The 18906-nt window shown below is 41.2% G+C and overlaps 1 long non-coding RNA gene across 1 annotated transcript in view; it reads right to left on the reverse strand.

Annotated features, from left to right (window-relative positions):
• Positions 1 to 18906, reverse strand: part of LOC144340475 (uncharacterized) — a 74975-nt gene that overhangs the window by 1112 nt on the left and 54957 nt on the right. The window lies entirely within an intron of this gene.

The following is an 18906-nucleotide window of genomic DNA, read 5'->3' on the forward strand; positions in this document are numbered from 1 at the left end:
GAAATGGTTGCTACATATTTTTCCATGACTGTCACAAACAAATTGGTGTCTCAATGAAGCTCCTTTCCACTTGGCAGCCTCAACTCAATTCAATACACATTGATGGAGATCATCCTCTGTTTGGGACATTGCGATGGACAGTGTAATAGTTTCAAGGCTAAATAAGCCCCAAGCCTTGCCTTCCAGATGGAAGCACTGTAGTAGGGACTAAGAGATGTACATAAATAACAATAGCACAATGGAGTCTCCATTGTCTAATAACTATGCGCTGCTTTTAAATCACAGGAAACTTCATCATCTTGGCCTTGGACATATGTCTTGCCATCCATACTATTTAAAATAGATTTGGCCAAAGATAAAAAGGTAAGAGATAGCATATAATTGCACCACTAACCACCCTAAGTCCCCCGAATTCTGCTGCTGGAGCATGAGAAACTTTATTAGAAGTGTTTCTGAACACAAGATGTGAAATATCAGGAACCGAATGATGAAGAACTAGAAACACTCGTATTTTGTAATGTAGGGACATTCTGGTATTATTTTAGGCCTAAGAGTTCCTTATCTAGACTTAAGTTTCAGCCTCTTAAATGATATTTCGGATCAGTTAATATTTATGAAATACCTACTATGTGCTCCCCACTTAGCTAGGTCTTACAGGGGAGGTACAAAGATAAATAAGAATTGTTTTGACTTTAAGGAGCTTGCAGCCTTGTGAGGATATAAAAAACAAATAATTTCAATAGCTCCTGTTGGGTGCTTTAGATAAGAAATCATGCTGGGCCCTGTCTTGGCAGAAAAGAGGGGTTTATGGCCCAAGTAGTGGGTCAGAAAGGCTCCCCAGAGAAGCAGCTGTTCCTCTAATCCTTGAGGGTATTAGAAAGGTGAAGAAAGTTGAGAAGGGAAGTCCAGGTAGAGGGGAAAAGAAAAGGCATAGAAGACAAGCGTATGTGGTGTTTAGGGAGAATTCTTGACTTTGTTTTCTTAGAATTAAGTGCGACTCAAGAAGGATTACCAGAGGGAGGTAGGTCAGGCAAAAGGAGGCTTCAGGTAGCATGCCAGGTGTTTGCGCTCCATCGTAATGGAGTTGTACTGAAAGTGTCCATGACTGCAATGTAGAAAAGACTTAAACGAAGCAAGGCAGGGATGGGAAAACAGGTGCCCAGTTCAGGAGGCTACAAATAAGAGGTTATAAAGGCCCGAGTTAGTGCTGTGAAAATAGAGGTGAAGGAAACGGTAAAATTGGCAGAGTTGAAAACTGATTGGATCCAAATATCAAGAAAGGAAAGGTCTAAAATGGCTCTGAGGTTTGGAGCCTGGATGACTGGATTGATGGCGGTATCATTTACAGGCATTGGAAAGAACAGAGAAGAGAAGGCTGGGGGAGGGAGAGGAAAATCTAATTTGGGATAGGTGCTGAAATAAGAGGTGTTTGTGAAACAACCGGGAAGGTGTTGACTAGGAAACAGGAGGTTCACATCTGAACTTCAGAGAAGAGCCAAGGGCTGAAAATACCAGCAGAGACCCTGTCTTCTTCTAGTCTGCCTTTCTTAGATCAGAGCTCAGGAAGGAGTAAGCAAGAAAGTAAATAATACATGTCTAAGATTGATTGCTTGGGGGCTGTGGGAGAGAACTATTTGCTCTAAAAGAGAAAATAAAATCTTTTAATATTTTCTATGGCTTAAATTCTGCATTACAGAAAAATACTTCAGACCAGAACAGAAGTTGGCTGTTAATCTCAGCCTGAAAGCATTTTTTCCACTACCTATATTTGGTGTCATTCAGTTTATTTTTGGACACCATTGGAACTAACTTTGGAGAGTCTTCTTTTGGAGTTTATCCAGGGCCAGGTGACCTGGATAGTGAAGTATCTGGAAATTCTTTCATATGAGGATTAATTTAAATACTTGCAGATATTTAGTCAGGAGAAAGACATCATACACATACACAGAGATATATTGGCATACATAATAAACGCTTCCTTCAAATATTGAAAGGGTCGTCACATTAAAGAAATAATAGACTTATTGAACATACCTCCAGCTGATCAATGAGTGGAAGTTATATGCAGGTAGAGTTCACTTTTACTCAATAAATGATCATTGAACACCCAGATGTAGTATCCTCCTTTCTAATATAGGAGTCTAACAAGGAACAAGATAGATAAGGTCCCTGTTCTCCTGGAGTTCATATTCTAGTGATGAGGAGACAGATAATCAACAAGATAAATGACTTTATACACTGACAAGTACTGTGGGGATAGGAATGTAGTATTCAGAAACAGAGTAAGACCAAAGGGGGAATGTGAGGGCGGGGGCAGAGCTCTCTAGGCTGGGTGCTGGGGAAGTCCTTCTAAGGAGGAGACATTTTGAGATCAGAATGACAAGAGCCAGCCAATTTTAGAAAGAGCTTTCTGGGCCAGGTAAACTCAAGTGAAAAGGCCTTCGGTCAGGATTGAGGCTGAGCTATTGTAGCAAGAGAGCAGGGTGTGGCTGAGGGAAGGTGAATGGGAACGTAGTACCAAGATGAAATTGGATGGGTAGGCAGAGGAAGCTCAGAAAAGGCTTTCTGGATTTTGATTGTGATGGGAGATTACTATGTACATTTTGCACGGGCAGGACTTGTTCAGGCAGCAAATTATCTAAATTATACTTTCAAAAGATCACACTGGCTATTGAGTACAGAACAGAGTATGTGGGAGTTTACACAGAACAGTATTCGAGAGGACAGAGGACAGTAGATTGCAGTAGAGTGGTAATGTGGTAGAGAGAAATGGATTGGTTCCAGAAACATTTAATATATAAAAATCACAGGATTTGCTGAAGAATTGGATGTTGATGGGGCCATGAGGAAACGGGGGAATGAAGGAGGACTCTTAGGTTTTTGGCTTAAATGTTCCATTGGATGGTGCTGCCATTTGATAAGATAGAGAAAGAGTGGGAGGAACAGGTTGTAGACAACAGAGAGGGTTAACAGTTATGTTTTGGATATATTATATTGAAATTCCAATTTGATTCACACGTGGATGTATCATGTAGGAAGTTAGATGCATGAGTCTGGAGCTCGGGGAGGAGGTCCTGGTTAGAGCAACAAAAACTGGAAATCATCAACACATAGATGGGACATGAGCCATGCGAGTAGGAATGGAAGGAAACAGAAGAGAGACCTCAAAACTGAGCCTTACAAGTGTTTAACATTTAGAGACCAGTTAGAGGAAGCAGAGCCAGTAAAAGAGAAGGCCAATCATATAAGATAAAAACCAGGAGAAGGTGGCATAATGAAAATCAAAAGAAGAAAATAATTAAAGAAGAGGAAGCCATTCGATTTAAGGAAAATTCTGCAAAATTTAGATTTAGCCTATCATGGATGGAATCTCACAGTCCCCTGTCAAGGGAACAGGGCACATTATGTTTCATATCTCTCTTCTAGATGATAAAAACAATGTATCTAGATGATAAAACAATGTACACCAGCGGGCAAATGCCACCCAGGCCAGCACTGACTCAGAAGAAGGGACACAGAGATGTCTATCAGTTGCTCAAGGCTTGTCTTCTGGACACTCTTGTTACAGACATTACTGTGTTCTTAGAGACCCTTTTCCCTAATTCTGAGTCCTTGCCTTGTTCTCGGGTCTTCAGGGATTTTACTGATTCTTGCAGTCATCTCTCTCAACTAGAACCACTCTGGTTGTCTATCAATGTCCTGCCCTGGCCTGAGCAGACTACTTCCAAGATTTAGTTAGGTCCTTGTCCAATGCTACCTCCGCCTCCCTTGTCCTTTCACCCATCATTACCACCACGGTTACTTCCTGATTATAGACCAATTCTCAGATACAGATCCATGCATCTTGTATGACCAGGCCCTTAAACTTTGTCCAGCACCATAGATCTTTCTAGATTCCATCAGCTAGTTGCATCTGGTTTGGGACAGCTCACAGTGCCAGAACCTGGTTCTGATCATCATGAGTGAACAAGCTTACGTGGGATGAACCATCCGGAAGGGGGTCCTACCTTAAAGAGCAACTCTCCCATGTGAGAATGTTGTGTGGATAGCCTTTGAGGACTCTTCCAATGTAAGAATCTGGGGCATTTTGAAATATAATGTAAAGAAATGAATCTCGGTTCCTTTTTAGAGAATCATTTAGAAAGCAAACATTTAATGAAATACAATTACTTCTCCTTTTCTCTAGCATATGATTATTCACATTCTGAAATTCTGTTTCTCTATTTCCCTCATATGTTTTGTTTTAGGTTGAGGGATCTCTTATTTGCTGACAGGATATTTTGCTTCAGGCTAGTATATTGCTACTCAGGCAGAATTCTAAATGACAAGATTGTATACAAGAATGTACAGTTTCTTCTGGTCAAAGCTGACCTCCTAAAATTTTCTCGTATGTCCTAGACACTCAGTAAAAACTGAATGAATTGAACTGAAGCCTTTTAAAAAGTGGCTTCCTTGGTAAAGCAATGGTTGGCGTTGGTGTTCATTACTAGGATCTGGCCTGTGATGGGAAGAGGAGTTTTTGTGAAGCACACTCTCTGTTTCTCTCATCTATTCTCCTGTCAACGTTCAGATGACAGGTTGATGCTTTCCTGTGTGTAACTAGAATGCTGACAAGAATCATAAATTATAGATTTGGGAAATCTCAGAATATTTCTGCACTTTTCTAGTAAGCGGCATCATCACAGTATGTGTGTGTGAGGCAGAGGCATGTCATATTGCCTTGTTCCCTGTTCCCTCCCACAGCCACACTTAATGCAATGTAGGCTTACAAAGGCCTGGGTAGGGGAAGATACTTTTGTATATCTAACACAAAAGTCATTTGTAGTTTGCATATTTGTGTTGTTTGACCCAAAGAGGGTTGTTAAAACATTAAAGGCCAGGCATTCTCCAGTCCTCATTGTTATCTATTGCTCCTCACCTGCCTCATCCATTTTTGCTACCTGCTAGGCATGTGGATGCCTTTAAATGTATAAACCTGGTCTACAACATGATAGACCAGGAATCACAGCAGTGCTTGTAAACTGTCATATGTAAGTTTTATTTGGACTGCAACAATGTAAACATCACAAAGTTTTAAGATAGAAACAAATTTAAACCATAACCAGTTTATTGAAAAAGCTGGAATCAGCAAGGGGCAGGCAGAAAGCAACTTGATTCCTTCTCGCCCATTTACACTCCCTCTGTGGAATTGTTCTTCCCCACCCCAGGATGGCTCTCATGTATATCATTACTTCTCCTGTCAATCTCTGTTCTTAATAAAAAATAAAAAAAATATATATACATATATATATATATTTATGGTTTTTAAAGTATTTAAAAAGTCAAACCCAGTTTGATGTCAAAACTTCAACCTCCCATCCAATGTAACTGCCCCCATGGCTTTGCTCCACAGAGTTGCTGGACTTTCACTCAGGTACAAGAGCCTGCAATGAGGAAGGAGGATGAGATTGGTTTATTTTTTTGCCTGCTTCTGCGTTTCTTCTCCTTCTCTATCTCTTTCTTGCCGTCTAAATCCTGTTCCTGGTTTCCTCTTGGGCTGATCTCCGGAGAAGAGTATTCAGAGAAAAGGCCACCATCTTTCTTTGCTGGTGTGTTGGTATCACAGCACTGGGGCCCTCTGTGTGTCACAGCTCAAATTTAGCTTCTTCTCTGATTGGTTCCTTTGTGGGTCCCTCACATGTCTCCCCGCTGGGAGCTTCCCATCAGCAGTTCCCTTATGTGGGAAGTGTCCTCTCCAGTGGGTCTCTTATGGTTCTACTGACATCCCCTGGGTTCCAGCCCATCAACACAGACTCTCACTCTGGTGGTACCTCATCTCTCTAGAACATCCTATTGGGAAGATGCCTTTCAAGAAATCTCAAGACTCACTACCTTTTGTCAGGTTTATGACCCACAGGAAAACAAAACCAAATAAAACATTTGGTCCTGGTGGCTTTAGAAGTGCAGGCCATTCCCAATGAATGTTTGCCCTGCTGCCACTGATGACTCCCCACAGCCTTTCATCCATAGACATTTTTAGGTATAGTCAGGGAGGCAACAGTTTCTGAGTGCACCAGACTCCAGAGATACAGATAAGCCCTCCTGATTGGCTTGGAGAGGGAGGAAAGCCCCCCTGCTCTCTCATGTCAGGAGGAACAGCAAACTGACCATCTCCCAAGCCTCTCACTCACTACCAGCTCTCTCATAAACTCTTACATATTTTTCTATTTTTTTTTTGAGATGGAGTCTCACTTGGTCGCCTAGGCTGGAGTGCAGTGGCAAAATCTTGGCTCACTGCAACCCCCGCCTCCTGGGTGCAAGCAGTTCACCTGCCTCAGCCTCCTGAGTAGAGGGATTATAGGCGCACACTACCATATCTGGCTAATTTTTGTACTTTTAGTAGAGACGGGGTTTCACCATGTTGGTCAGGCTGGTCTTGAACTCCTGACCGTGTGATCTGCCAGCCTTGGCCTCCCAAAGTGTTGGGATTACAGGCGTGAGCCACTGCGCCTTGCCTTTCTTATGTATTTCTTATGTCTTATATTGCCTGAAGTTACCTGATGGGCTAAGTAGACAAAACTGGAATTAGTTGATGGGTGAAGGGGGCAAAATGTCTCTCTCCAGGTCTTGCCTAAATGGTGCACTGCCTCGCTTCAGAAAGCAGAGCTACTCCCATCTATTATTCTCAGCCGTTGGCCTCAGCAATGAAATAAGAAAAGCAAGCACTCTTTACATCCTAACTTCCATTAAATAAAAACTCTCCTCCTACCAAAAGCCTTTTTTTTTTTTTTTTTTTTTGCTTCTACTTTGGATCTCATTCTCTGTTGACTTTTAAAGGAAACCTCTCCCCTCTCTTCCACACAATCTCTCCTTCTCTACTGAAACAGTCCCATTAGTCTCCTATCAGATAAAAAAAAAGTGGTACGTTCTCCCTTGACCCCACATACTTCTCTAGTTATTGCAATATTTTTCTGCTCCTCTTCACAGTCAAACTTCCTAAAAGCAATCTTCCTCTACTCTCTGCATCTCCAATTTACTCTTCAACTAACGCCTGACTTCCGTTGCCATTACTCAACGGAAACTACTGTTGTCAAAGTTAACAACCTCTGTGTTGCCAAATGCAATCTACACTCTTCCCTCCTCTTCTCTCTTAGTGTTTCACCAGCAGTCAGCTTAACTGACAAACTTCCTACGAGAAATGTTTTCTTCTTTTGTCTCCAGGATACCTCACTATCCTGGATTTCTTCTTATTTCACTCTTCTTATTTCCTTCTAAGCCTCTCCTCTTCTAACTGACCACGACTGTTAGATTTCCCCAGGGCCTCGTTCTGGAATATCTTCACTTCTCCAGTCTTTCCTGGATGATGTTATCTATTCCCACAGCTCTAAACATCCTCTGTATTTGAAAGGATCCTAAACTGCTAGATCTAGCCCAGAACTCTCCTCTCTTTGGTGTGGCATATTCAAATATTTACTTAACGCGATGTGTGGAAGCCATCTCACAATTAAAATATTCAAATCAGAAGTAAATACTCCTATGAATGCTATTTCTCTCTCAGTCTTTCCCATCTCAGAAAGCAACAATGTCCTTCCTTCCTGTTATGAAAGCTAGAAATCTGGGAAACATTCTTATTTCTCCTTTTTTCCTAAGGATACAATATAGTCCTATGTTTATTGATGGGCTTTCATGTATCTAGCCCTGGATACCCCTGCTGCATTCTCTCCCAGCTCCTGCTTGTTCTACCTGCAAAACAGAGCCCTCATCTAGTGATGTCTTTCCCTTTCAATTGCCACTGTCTCAGTCCAAACCTCTGCCATTTCTAGCTCAAGCATCTCAACTGCCTTCTAGTTAACGTCCCTGCTTTCGCTCTGGCCTGAAACCTGATCCATTTCCACCTAGCCTACAGAGCAATTTTTAAAATATAAGAATTTTACTATAACCCAAAAATTTCAGTTTTATAATTGAAAATATATATATGAGTTATAACATATATATCATATATGTTATATATATAATTGTTTTATAATTGAATATATATAACCCACCTTGGGTAAACCCTGGATGCCCAGTCCCTGGACACAGATCCCACCTTCACTCACAGCTCTCTAGCCATGTAAGGTCTTTTAGCCCTAGGAGTCAGCCACCTTTTCTACCTCAGGGCCTTTGCACTTGCCAGGCACTGTACCATACACCCTGCTCACTCTCATCCTTCAGGTCTCAGCATAAGATCATCTCTTCTGAGATGCTGTCTCTAACCACCTTCTATAAAATAATGTCCCCTGCCATTCTCTATCTTGGTCTTCTATTATTTTCTACATAACTCTCATTACAAACTTTCTTGTTTGCTGTTTGTGACTCCCTCTGGACTGTAAATTCCATGAGGGCAGATAATTTGTCTGGCTTGCTCACAGTTGCATCCTCAGCACTTACTACAGGGACTGTTGATAGAAGGGATGCAAGAAGAATAAGTTACAAGAATGAATTGGTGAACAGGGGCACAGCTCACAAAGAGACAGCTCACTCCCCAATTGTCCTTCCAATTGCAGTGTGTTTGAAAATTATAGCATGAAAGAAACAGAGAAATATGTTGGAATATTGGAAACATTCATTCAGTTCACTTCTATTTAAGGACTATTTATTTTCTAGATGCCCAGCACTACTGTTCTCACTGAAGATATAACTGTTAACACGGTGTAATGTCTCTGTCTTCATGGAGTTTTTGTTCTCATGAAGGAAACAGACCACAATATATTTAGCAAATGCAGATATAAATAATATTCTTCCCTAAGATATACGTTAAGAAGAAAAGTAAGCAGGCCAGAGGATAGAGAATGACCATAGTGAGGCCATTTTAGACTGGCTGGTTGGTAAGGAAGCCCTTTCTGAAGAGGTACATGTGAACACAGATGCAAGGAAAGGGCGTTTCTGATGAAGACTCAGCAGGTGGGAAGGCACTGGGGTGGGAATAAGTTTGAGAAGCTGAAAGAGTAGACAGAAGATTGAAGATTACCAGGAAAAGTTGAGGTTGGAGAAGTGGTCAGGGCTCAATCACAAGGGGTTTTAGAAAACATGGCAAGATGCTAGAATTGTGTTATGAATGTGATAGAAAACTTTGTAGGGGTTGCAGCAGGAGGACAACCTAATCTCATTGACATTTGACAGACCGTCTCTGGAAGCTCTGTAGGAATTGACTAGAGGCCACTAGAAATAGTAATCCCCGTTAGGAGGCCATTGTGGTAGAGATGACAGATGACCTGTAGACATGGAGAAAAGTGCACAAGGAAAAGATATATTTTGAAGGTAGGATCTAGGCAACCTGCTGGATAGGCTACAGGTGTAGGCAAGTTTCAGGCAAGGTTTTACATTTAGGCCTGAGCAAACGGGTGCCATCTATTGTGAAGAGGAAGCCTGGGGGAGAGCATGTTAGAGGTAGGGGTGAATAAAGAGTTCTGTTTTGGCCATGTTATGTTAGAAGTGTATTGAAAACGGACACAAGCCACTTTCATAATGCACAATTCTTAGGCTGATTGTGGTAGACAGCTATAGCCACGTAAAAGCTGAAATTGGTGAATCAGTTACTGCCTTACAACCTCATTACCAAGTTATAATGAAAGCAAGTCTCATATCTGATTTTACCACATATGCAGACATAATGTCATTAACAAGTAGACACAGAGCAATTTATACGCCTGCTCTGTAAGCCTGATGCAATCCCAACTCACTATCCTTCCTGGTGTTCCAACAACTGCATCAATTGAGGAGTTCACTCAGCAGAAGGTAGTACTCCAAGGCAAGGTCAGACACCCAGAAATCCTTTGCCCTAATGGCTGGAAACGGAAGTGTTTAAGAATTAAGCTTTTACATTGCTGGTGGGAGTGTAAATTAGTTCAACCATTGTGGAAGACACTGTGGCAATTCCTCAAGGATCTAGAACCAGATACACCATTTGGCCCAGCAATCCCATTACTGGATATATACCCAAAGGATTATAAATCATTCTACTATAAAGACACATGCATACTTATATTTATTGCAGCACTATTTTCAATAGCAAAGACTTGGAACCAACCCAAATGCCCATCAATGATAGATTGGATAAAGAAAATGTGGCACATATACACCATAGAATACTATGCAGCCACAAAAAAGAATGAGTTCATGTCCTTTGCAGGGACATGGATGAAGCTGGAAACCATCCTCCTTAGCAAACTAACACAGGAACAGGAAATCAAACACCACATGTTCTCATTCATAAGTGGGAGTTGAACAATGAGAACACATGGACAAAGGGAGTGAAACGTCACACACTGGGGGCTGTCGGGGGGTTGGGGTCAAGAGGAGGGAGAGCATTAAGACAAATACCTAATGCATGTGGGACTTAAAACGTAGATGATGGTTGACAGGTGCAGCAAACCACCATGGTACATGTATACCTGTGTAACAAACCTGCACATTCTGCACATGCATCCCAGAACTTAAAGTGAAATATAAATAAATAAATAAATAAAAAAGATTTAAATTCACAGTTAAGGTCAACATCTGGCTGAATTTAACATTCACATTTGACAGTTTTACTCTCATTAAAAAATGTTTGGCATTTTTTCAAAGCAAAAAAAATAAAACTTCATTTTAAAATTGTATAAATAAAAAAAAAGAATTTAGCTTCAGGTACTATTTCTAAAGGTACAGCCTATAGGCCTTGGTAGCTTCTTATATTTTATTTTTATATGGGTAGAAAATGTCCCTATGACATTTTAGCCAATTCCCATATCTTGATTACCTCTAATTCGACCTATAAAAGCCCATTTCTAACATCCATTATGCTGATTAACAAGCCACTAATTTCACAAATGAAAACCCGGTTTTGACTTCAGCATGCTAATTAGCAAAATGTCTGGTGTTGATCAGAGTTAAAGATAGCTGAAGTGCTTGTAGTAGCTGCCTCTGGAGGATGGCCTTTCTGCAACGAAGCCAGCTGTAGTGCAAATTCCTGATTAAAGCAACTCTGTAGCTTAAAGTAACTAATATACACTTTTGGAGCACACTTTCTATGTTATAGTATTATAAAGTAGATGACAATGTCACGAGTTGCCAGGTAGACACCCACACAGAGGCATCCTGGAGGTAGCCAGATACATAAATATGATGCTCAGGACTGCAAGAGTACATTTTTGAGTCCTTGGCATATTAATGGTGTGTAAAGCCATGAACCTAGATGAGCTCATCGAGAGTGAGTAGCTAAGAGAAGGAAAAGAGGTCCAAGGATTGAGACCTGGGACACTCCAACATTTAGGGGCTAATTAAAGAAGAAGGATATAGCCAAGGAGATCAAGAAACAGCTAGTTATATAGGCAGATGACTAGAAAAGCATGTTGACCTGAAGGCCAAGTGAAAAAAAAGTTTCAAAAAAGAATGATCAAATGTGTCAAGTGCTATAAGAGACTAAGTAATGGGGATTGAGAACTTAACACTGCATTTACCCAGACTGAAATCACAAATGTCTTGATAAGGACAATTCCCATACAACAGTAGAGATGAAAACATGATTGGCATGGACTAAGGAGAGAATGGGGGACAAGGAAATAGAAACAATTTGGGCAACTCTTTCGAGTTGCTTTCCTATACAGGGGAACTGAGAAATGGAGCGGTAGTTGGAAAGTACCAGGGGTCTAAGAGGTCTTTGTTGTTGTTCTTGTTGTTATGTGAGATATTATAGCATGTTTTTATGCTGGCAGAACGGATCCATCAGAGAGGAGAAATTAGAAAGCAAAGAGAGTGCCCCCTCCTGATGCTATGCCACAGAAGGGGGAGGGCCATGCTGCTATCTCTGATGTCCACCCAGATTCCCTGCCATCAAGATAAATTTCTAACCTAGAGTTGAAGAAGTCTCCTAGTAATTCAGTGGGATGGAGAAAAGTAATTTACAAAAGAACTTGAATTCTAAAATAAAAGACTACCTAAGAAGACACACCCCAAGCCCTGCATCTCTAGACCGTGGGCTAGGAGTGAATGAGAGGCTTCTCCTCTGTTACTCACTGGCAGTGGGTTTTGCCTGACAAATGTTCTAATTGGCCTGAGCTGCAAGTCCCTAATCCATCCTGAGCAGGGATTATATCAGCCTCAGCAATTGCAGAAACAGCCCCTGGTAACAAGATCAGGAATCTGCCAGCATCTCAGTGAATGTACAGAGAAGAAACAGCTCACCACAAACCAGAGAGAGGAACCCCATGGTCCACTGACTGGGTGCTGAGGCTCTCCTTATGTCTTCTTAAGATCACAAGTCTCACATTATTAACTCAGAAGCCTCCGTGCATATGATAAACACCGTAGACCCAGAAAAGCCCAGGAAGCAAGGAAGGTAATTGTGACCTATTCCCCCACCCCTCCGTACACCTGAAACTCCTGGCCCTCTGGCTCTGGGATTAGATATGTGCACTTCCAGCCTCACTCTTGCCGACGCTGCTTCTGTCATTCCATTATCATAATCAATTCATTCCTGTTTCAGTGACCCTGAGAAGGGACTTCAAGAGGAAATGTGATCTCACAAAGGCTCCTTATATGTCCCTAGCTCTGCATCCACATCCAGCTTGATTTAGCCAGGAACTTAACATCTTTAATTGAAACTTTGCAGGTCTCTTCTTGTTGCTAACCTCTCTGTTCTCTATACTCTTGTCTGTGAGGCTAATCTTCCTGGAAGAAATTTAACCTCATATTCCCTGTCGTCACATAAATACTATCATTTTTTCTCCATTGCCTGCAGACTGAAAACAAATACTTTGTAAGGATGTGTGATCCTTCCTAGACTACCCCCACCTCTTCCAAGCCCCTCTTCCCCCTTCCACTTTGCTCCCATGGAACTGGCAGCCCAGGTGTCAAGTGTGGTAGGCTCTTCCACAAAGGCACAAGCTGTTTCCTTCCCTAGAAATGCACTGTCAACCCTTGCTATCTGGTGAGCTCTTATTCACCCATCAACATCCAGCTCAAATGCCACTCCCTCTCTGAATTCTGCTATAGACATTGTTGATTTTCCTACCCAGCATCTATTCACTTCTTTCTTTGTTTCACTTTCTATACCATGTACATGATTCCAGTGAAGTCTATTTCAGGGAAGGGGTCTTTTTTTTACCAAAGCCCATAATGATAATCCTGTTCCTTTACATCCCATGTGAATGCTGTTGTCCCCGGAGTGGGTATGTGACCTGTACTGAATGAAGGAAAATACGTTTTCACAATTTGAGCAGAAGCTTTTCTCTCTGTTAGACACAAACAAGAAAACTATTGCCCAAGGTGATGCTTCTGGCCATGATACCACATCCATTAGGTGAACTGAGGTCAAATGAAGCCCACACAAGAAGGCAGAGCTGAGAGGGGAGCAGAGAAATGGAATCACAGCCCTGGTCATACTGTAACTTTTGCCTACCATGACTTGGACATTATGTCTTGTGAGATAATAAATTTCATTTATTGTTTAAATCAGTTCGAACTGGGTTTTCTGGTACTCGTGGCTGAATGCCTCCTACCTGATGCATCCACTCTCAGTTACATAGCATCAGCATTCCTCCATGCTCCCCTCCCATAGGACTCAGTCATAGTACATTTATATGTGTCTCTCTATGCAAGACTGTGACCTCATCAATATCTGTGTATCTTTAATGTCTCACACAGTTGCCAGCACACAGTAGGTTGATGTGTGTAGAAGTTATAAACAAATGAATGGATGAATTCCTTGGTAATCCCAAGAAACCACTCCACTGAGTTATAAATTATTAAGAGGAAGGTAACAAAAAAGAAATAAAGGAGGAATCCTTTCAAAGAGAACAATGCTAATAACTGTAGAGATATCAGTGTTTTGTATCAATTAGTATCTTCAAGTTCAGTTAGTTTCCTAGTGTGTTCCTTCTTGCAACAGGGACAGGAAATTGCGGCAAAATTAAAGCAGATGAGTCTACCTCAGAGCTTATGAAGACTTCAGATTTCTTGTAGTTTTGAATCTTGTCTTCAGCATTCACCAGCAATTTGACCTTGAGCAACCTCTCTGAGCTTCACTTCTCTTCTCTGTGATTTGGGGATGATGATATCTCACAAGGCTGCCTGAGGCTTAAAAAAGGTTAAGTCTGAAAGAACCTATTGTAGTTCCTGGGTCAGAAAAAATATCTTAAGATCATACAGATGTGGAAGATAGGCAGCCTGGTATATTTTTGTTTGTTTTAATTGAGAAAGGTTTTCTTAAGAGAGAAGCTCTCTCAGCTGTCATTCTCCCAGAGTTAAGTTCCTTTATTTCCATCTCTATTTGTGTCTGAGCTTTGCCTAGATACAACTACAGAGATGAAGGCAGGACATTCCTTATGTTGTGACAGGAGCATTATAGTTTTCTAGTTAAGAAAATAAACCGGAACAGAAAAAGTAGAAAAATTAAGTAGGAAGAAAGGATGGAAATGTCTATTCACTGAACCCTACTGTAGCTGGGGCAGCTGTTTCCCAGCCTTGAATACAGTGGGATGTATATTATTAACCCCGTCTTACAAATAAGGACACCTAAGCTTAGGGAACATAAGAATTTATCCAAACCACATGACTGGTCAGAGGCAGAGGTGCCAATCCAAATCCATTTGGTTCCAGAGATGATGGGGAGGCCAGAGAGATTTGGGACAATGGCCAGTACCTAGTAAGAGAGCCAGAGTCTGGGGTCCTAGCATACCTAGCAGAACCATGGGAGTTGAGGTAACACAGTCAGCTTACTTGCATTTTCCCCTGAGTCCTGAGAAAGAATGATCCATTAGTAATTTAATTCATTCCCTGCAGTTGGTGCAACATAATTCCCTAACAAAGTGTATTCAGGCCAGTCCACAGGGGGAACAGAAAAAATGAAGTAGGACTCTCAGAAATCATGTTCTTTACATGAAAATAGATCAGGCAGTGGGAGGGGGCAAACTGAAAATAGCCTGAGGGAGTGAGAGACAAAACATGTGAAACAGTGAGAGGGAGGCTGAGACAACTGTGATGTGGTGAAGAAAGGCCACTATGCAGAGAAAGGAGCAGAGGAAGGGAAGAGATGGAATGATTTTCTTTTCAGGATTCTGTTAAGCCATCCATTCATCCCCTAAGGCAAAATCATTCCCCAAAAGACAGACTAATTGAAATTATATCAACTTACTTAAAGTACCACTTCCTTGGTAGTCTATCTGCCCTTACAGAAACACTCATTTCATGAAATAAATAAATAAATAAATAAATAAATAAATAAATAAATGGGTAGATAGATAACATTTTCCCCAGATTTGAAATTAATGCATCTTTATTATACAAAGTTTGGAAAGTACATGAAAAAAATCACCTATCCCACAGCATGAATATTACCACCTGCTGTGTGTGTGTGTGTGTGTATCTCCACAATGTTGCAAAGTGACAAACACATGTTGCTAATGTTTCTGAGGTGTCCAGAATTACCTGTATTCTAGAGGTAATTCTGAACACATCAAAGTTTTGTCTTCTCAAAGACTTTGAGTCTTCATCCTTATCTCTCCTGCATCATAAAATAGACTTTAAAGATATTAGGCTGGGCGCGGTGGCTCACGCCTGTAATCCCAGCACTTTGGGAGGCCAAAGCAGGCGGATCACTTGAGGTCAGGAGTTCGAGACTAGCCTGGCAAACATGGTGAAACCCTGTCCCTACTAAAAATACAAAAAATTAGCCAGATATGGTGGCAGGCAGCTGTAATCCCAGTTACTCAGGAGGCTGAGGCAGGAGAATTGCTTGAGCCCAGGAGGCAGAGGTTGCAGTGAGCCAAGATCATGCCACTGCACCGCAGCCTGAGCGACAGAACAAGACTGTCTCAAAAAAAAAAAAAAAAATATATATATATATATATATATATATATATATAAAACCCACATAATTCCTCCATTTATCACTTCAATTCTCATCACCACCCTTTGAAATAATTGTCTTCATGGGCTGATTCCATTTCACCTCTAATTCATTACTGCTGTAAAATCATATATGTTATAATTTTACTATATACACCTATGTAAAATCTATACATGTATATAATTACTATATGTGTGTATATATAGTATATATAATTTTACATATGTATATAGTAATATATATCCCTACATATAGTATATATAATAATTTTACATGTTTTGTAAATATATAAAATTAGGTAAATATGTAAAAAATTATACCTAATTTTACATATTTACAAAATTATATATACACCTATATATATACTTTATAATTATATATAATTACTAACTGCTTGTTTTAGAAATTTCCTTCATTTACCATGTCCCTCCATCAATTCAGCTCCAGTAGAGCACTGTCTGTTGGTCTTTTCTCTGGGTCCATCCAGCTTTTCCTGAAAAGACTACCAATGTATTCTCCAGACTTGCTGGAGTTCTGGGAGATGATAAATAGGGAGTGGAGACTAGACTTTTACTTTTTCCTATTATTTTAACATTTGCCTCTCCTGCCCCTCCAGCCCTCTGCTATTCATGGGACTGGAGAGAGAACCCTGAGGTTCTAACTGCTCCTCACAAGACTTCCATGCAGCTGTCTCGTGTTCGGGTCATCCTCTCAGTCCTGCTGTGGCAGTGCTATAGGCTAAATGTTTATGGCCCTCCAAAATTCAAGTGTAGAAGCCTAATCCCCAGCGTGATGGTATTTGGAGGTCAGGCATTTGGGAGGCGATTGGATTATGAAGGCAGAGCCCTCCTGAATGGGATTAGTGCCCTTATAAGACACCCCAGGGAGCTAATTTGTCCCTTCCACCATGTGAGGACAAAGTGAGAAGGCACCGTCTATAAACCAGGAAGCAGGCTCTTACCAGACAATGAATCTGCTAACACCTTGATCTTGCTCTTTCCAGCCTCCAGAGCTGTGAGAGAGAAATTTCTGTTGCTTAGGAGCCACCCAGTTCATGGTATTTTCTTGTAGGAGCCCAAGCTAAGACAGGCAGATGGTACTAATGGAACTAATTCTTCACTTCTCCCTTCACCCATGTCCTTTGCCATGTGACTCTGCAATTCCTCTCACTAAAGAGTCATGGCCATATGATTATTAGACTTGGCCATGTGATTCTCTTTGGCCAGTAGATGAGGTATGAGTGACAATGTGCCAGTTCTGAGCCTAACCTTAGCTTTTTCACTTGTCCTCTTGTGCCTCTGCCTTCCCCGTGAGAAGGATATGATCGTGCTACCTTCCTGGCCTCAGGGGAGGGTGAGAGACAAATGCAGAAGAGCTGCTCCTGCCAAGGAGCTAGGCCAAGCCCAGCCTTGAGAAAAGCCCCCTGCTGACCCACAAATGCATGAGTGAACCAACCAGTCTTCTGAAGTGTGAATAGCAAGAGATTATGGTATGCCCCCAGGGTTTTATGATTGTTTCTCACCCATTATTATTTGAACTATTCCTAATCAATGCACCCTTTTCTTCCAGTACCTGAAGTTTTCAGGGGGTTTGGAGATGGGTTTTCTCTTTGTCATCCCTCTTTTCAAACATTTACCACTTCTTCATCTAATTCAACTGATCATTTTTCAAATTTTGTTGATGCTTTTCTCTCACTGTCTTTCACCCTCCTATTCTCTTTGCCCTTTTCAACTTCTACATGTTTAAAACTCCCATTTTGTCATTTTGAAGGCTTATTCTAGAGTCAGGGAAATAAAAGATAGACACATGTGGTTAATCAAAAGTCCCTCTTTCCTGAAACTTTGTGCTCTCTTATATTACAGAGGCAATGCTATTGTTCACCAAATAATTTCCATTTTTCTTCTGGCTACAGTCATTCTGGCTGCTGCATCTAGGCTCTGGCCTAGATGACTGGCCAGCAGCGTGTAAGCAGAAATGATTCAGGCCACTTTTATGATTCTCTCCTCCTATTATCTTACATACAATGTATTGATAGTAATGATTAATTTAGTCTTTACATTATGTAATATCAAAGAGAATTTGGACTGTGCTAAGGAAGGAATGAACATTCTCCACACATGTATCCATAGGATTTTGTATCTCCCTTTCTAGGGGAGACAAAGAATAACTTTTTATTCATATAATACATGAACACAGCTCTTGGATCATTCCATGCTGCTGATACTGTTGTTTAGAAGTTCAATATGGATAGAAGGGTGTATTTGGACACTGAGAATCCTAGGGGTGGACTGTATCAGATATTATTAAACTTTGTAGCTTTGCTGCCATTCTCAGCTCTTCTCTGAACTTAAGGATGTAATGCCTAAAATAACATTTTCCAGACTTGCTTAAAAGCCCAGTTTCTAGTTCGACTCTGCTAATTAGTGGCACTGCTACGACTACCCTGACTCCCTCAGGAAGTGGTAAAGTCCAGCCCACATGCTGTGCTAAGGAGTGGGAAGACACCACTGTAAACACATAGTTTCCTCCCAATTGGTGATTGGTACTCCAGTCAATCAGGTGACTTGAGGGAGCCCACATTAATTTTACCTTGTCTCCTGTGTATTGAACTTCTGAGCCCAGACACCTTGCTGTGTCACTATGTCACTTTGCTTACTCTGAGTGCAGATGCATGCATTCAGTGTCACAGAACTATGAATCTGGAACTGTATGGAGGTGGTAGGGTGACTCCAAGGTCCCTGACAAGATAACTGGCCTCAAGTATGGCACCGACAGTAAGGATACTTCCAGAACAAGGAGACACCCCTTTTCTATTTGAAAGGAGATGACTGAAATCATGAGAGGCAGAATGTGGATACATAGTAATTGAACTTGAATACTTCCGGAAGAATTGTCACCTAGGCCACTCTGAGTCCTTCGATGTGTTTCTCACAGGTGGTGACCATCTCAGCTAATCTGTCACGATGCTGGAGTTACTACTTTGTACTGAATGGGCTGGTGAAAAGTTGGTAGCCACTTACTGTATCCTGATAACACCAACGTTTTTGCCTACTTCTGGT

Source organism: Macaca mulatta, chromosome 1, assembly GCF_049350105.2.
Source record: "Macaca mulatta isolate MMU2019108-1 chromosome 1, T2T-MMU8v2.0, whole genome shotgun sequence".
In the NCBI taxonomy this organism is placed as follows: Eukaryota; Metazoa; Chordata; class Mammalia; order Primates; family Cercopithecidae; genus Macaca; species Macaca mulatta.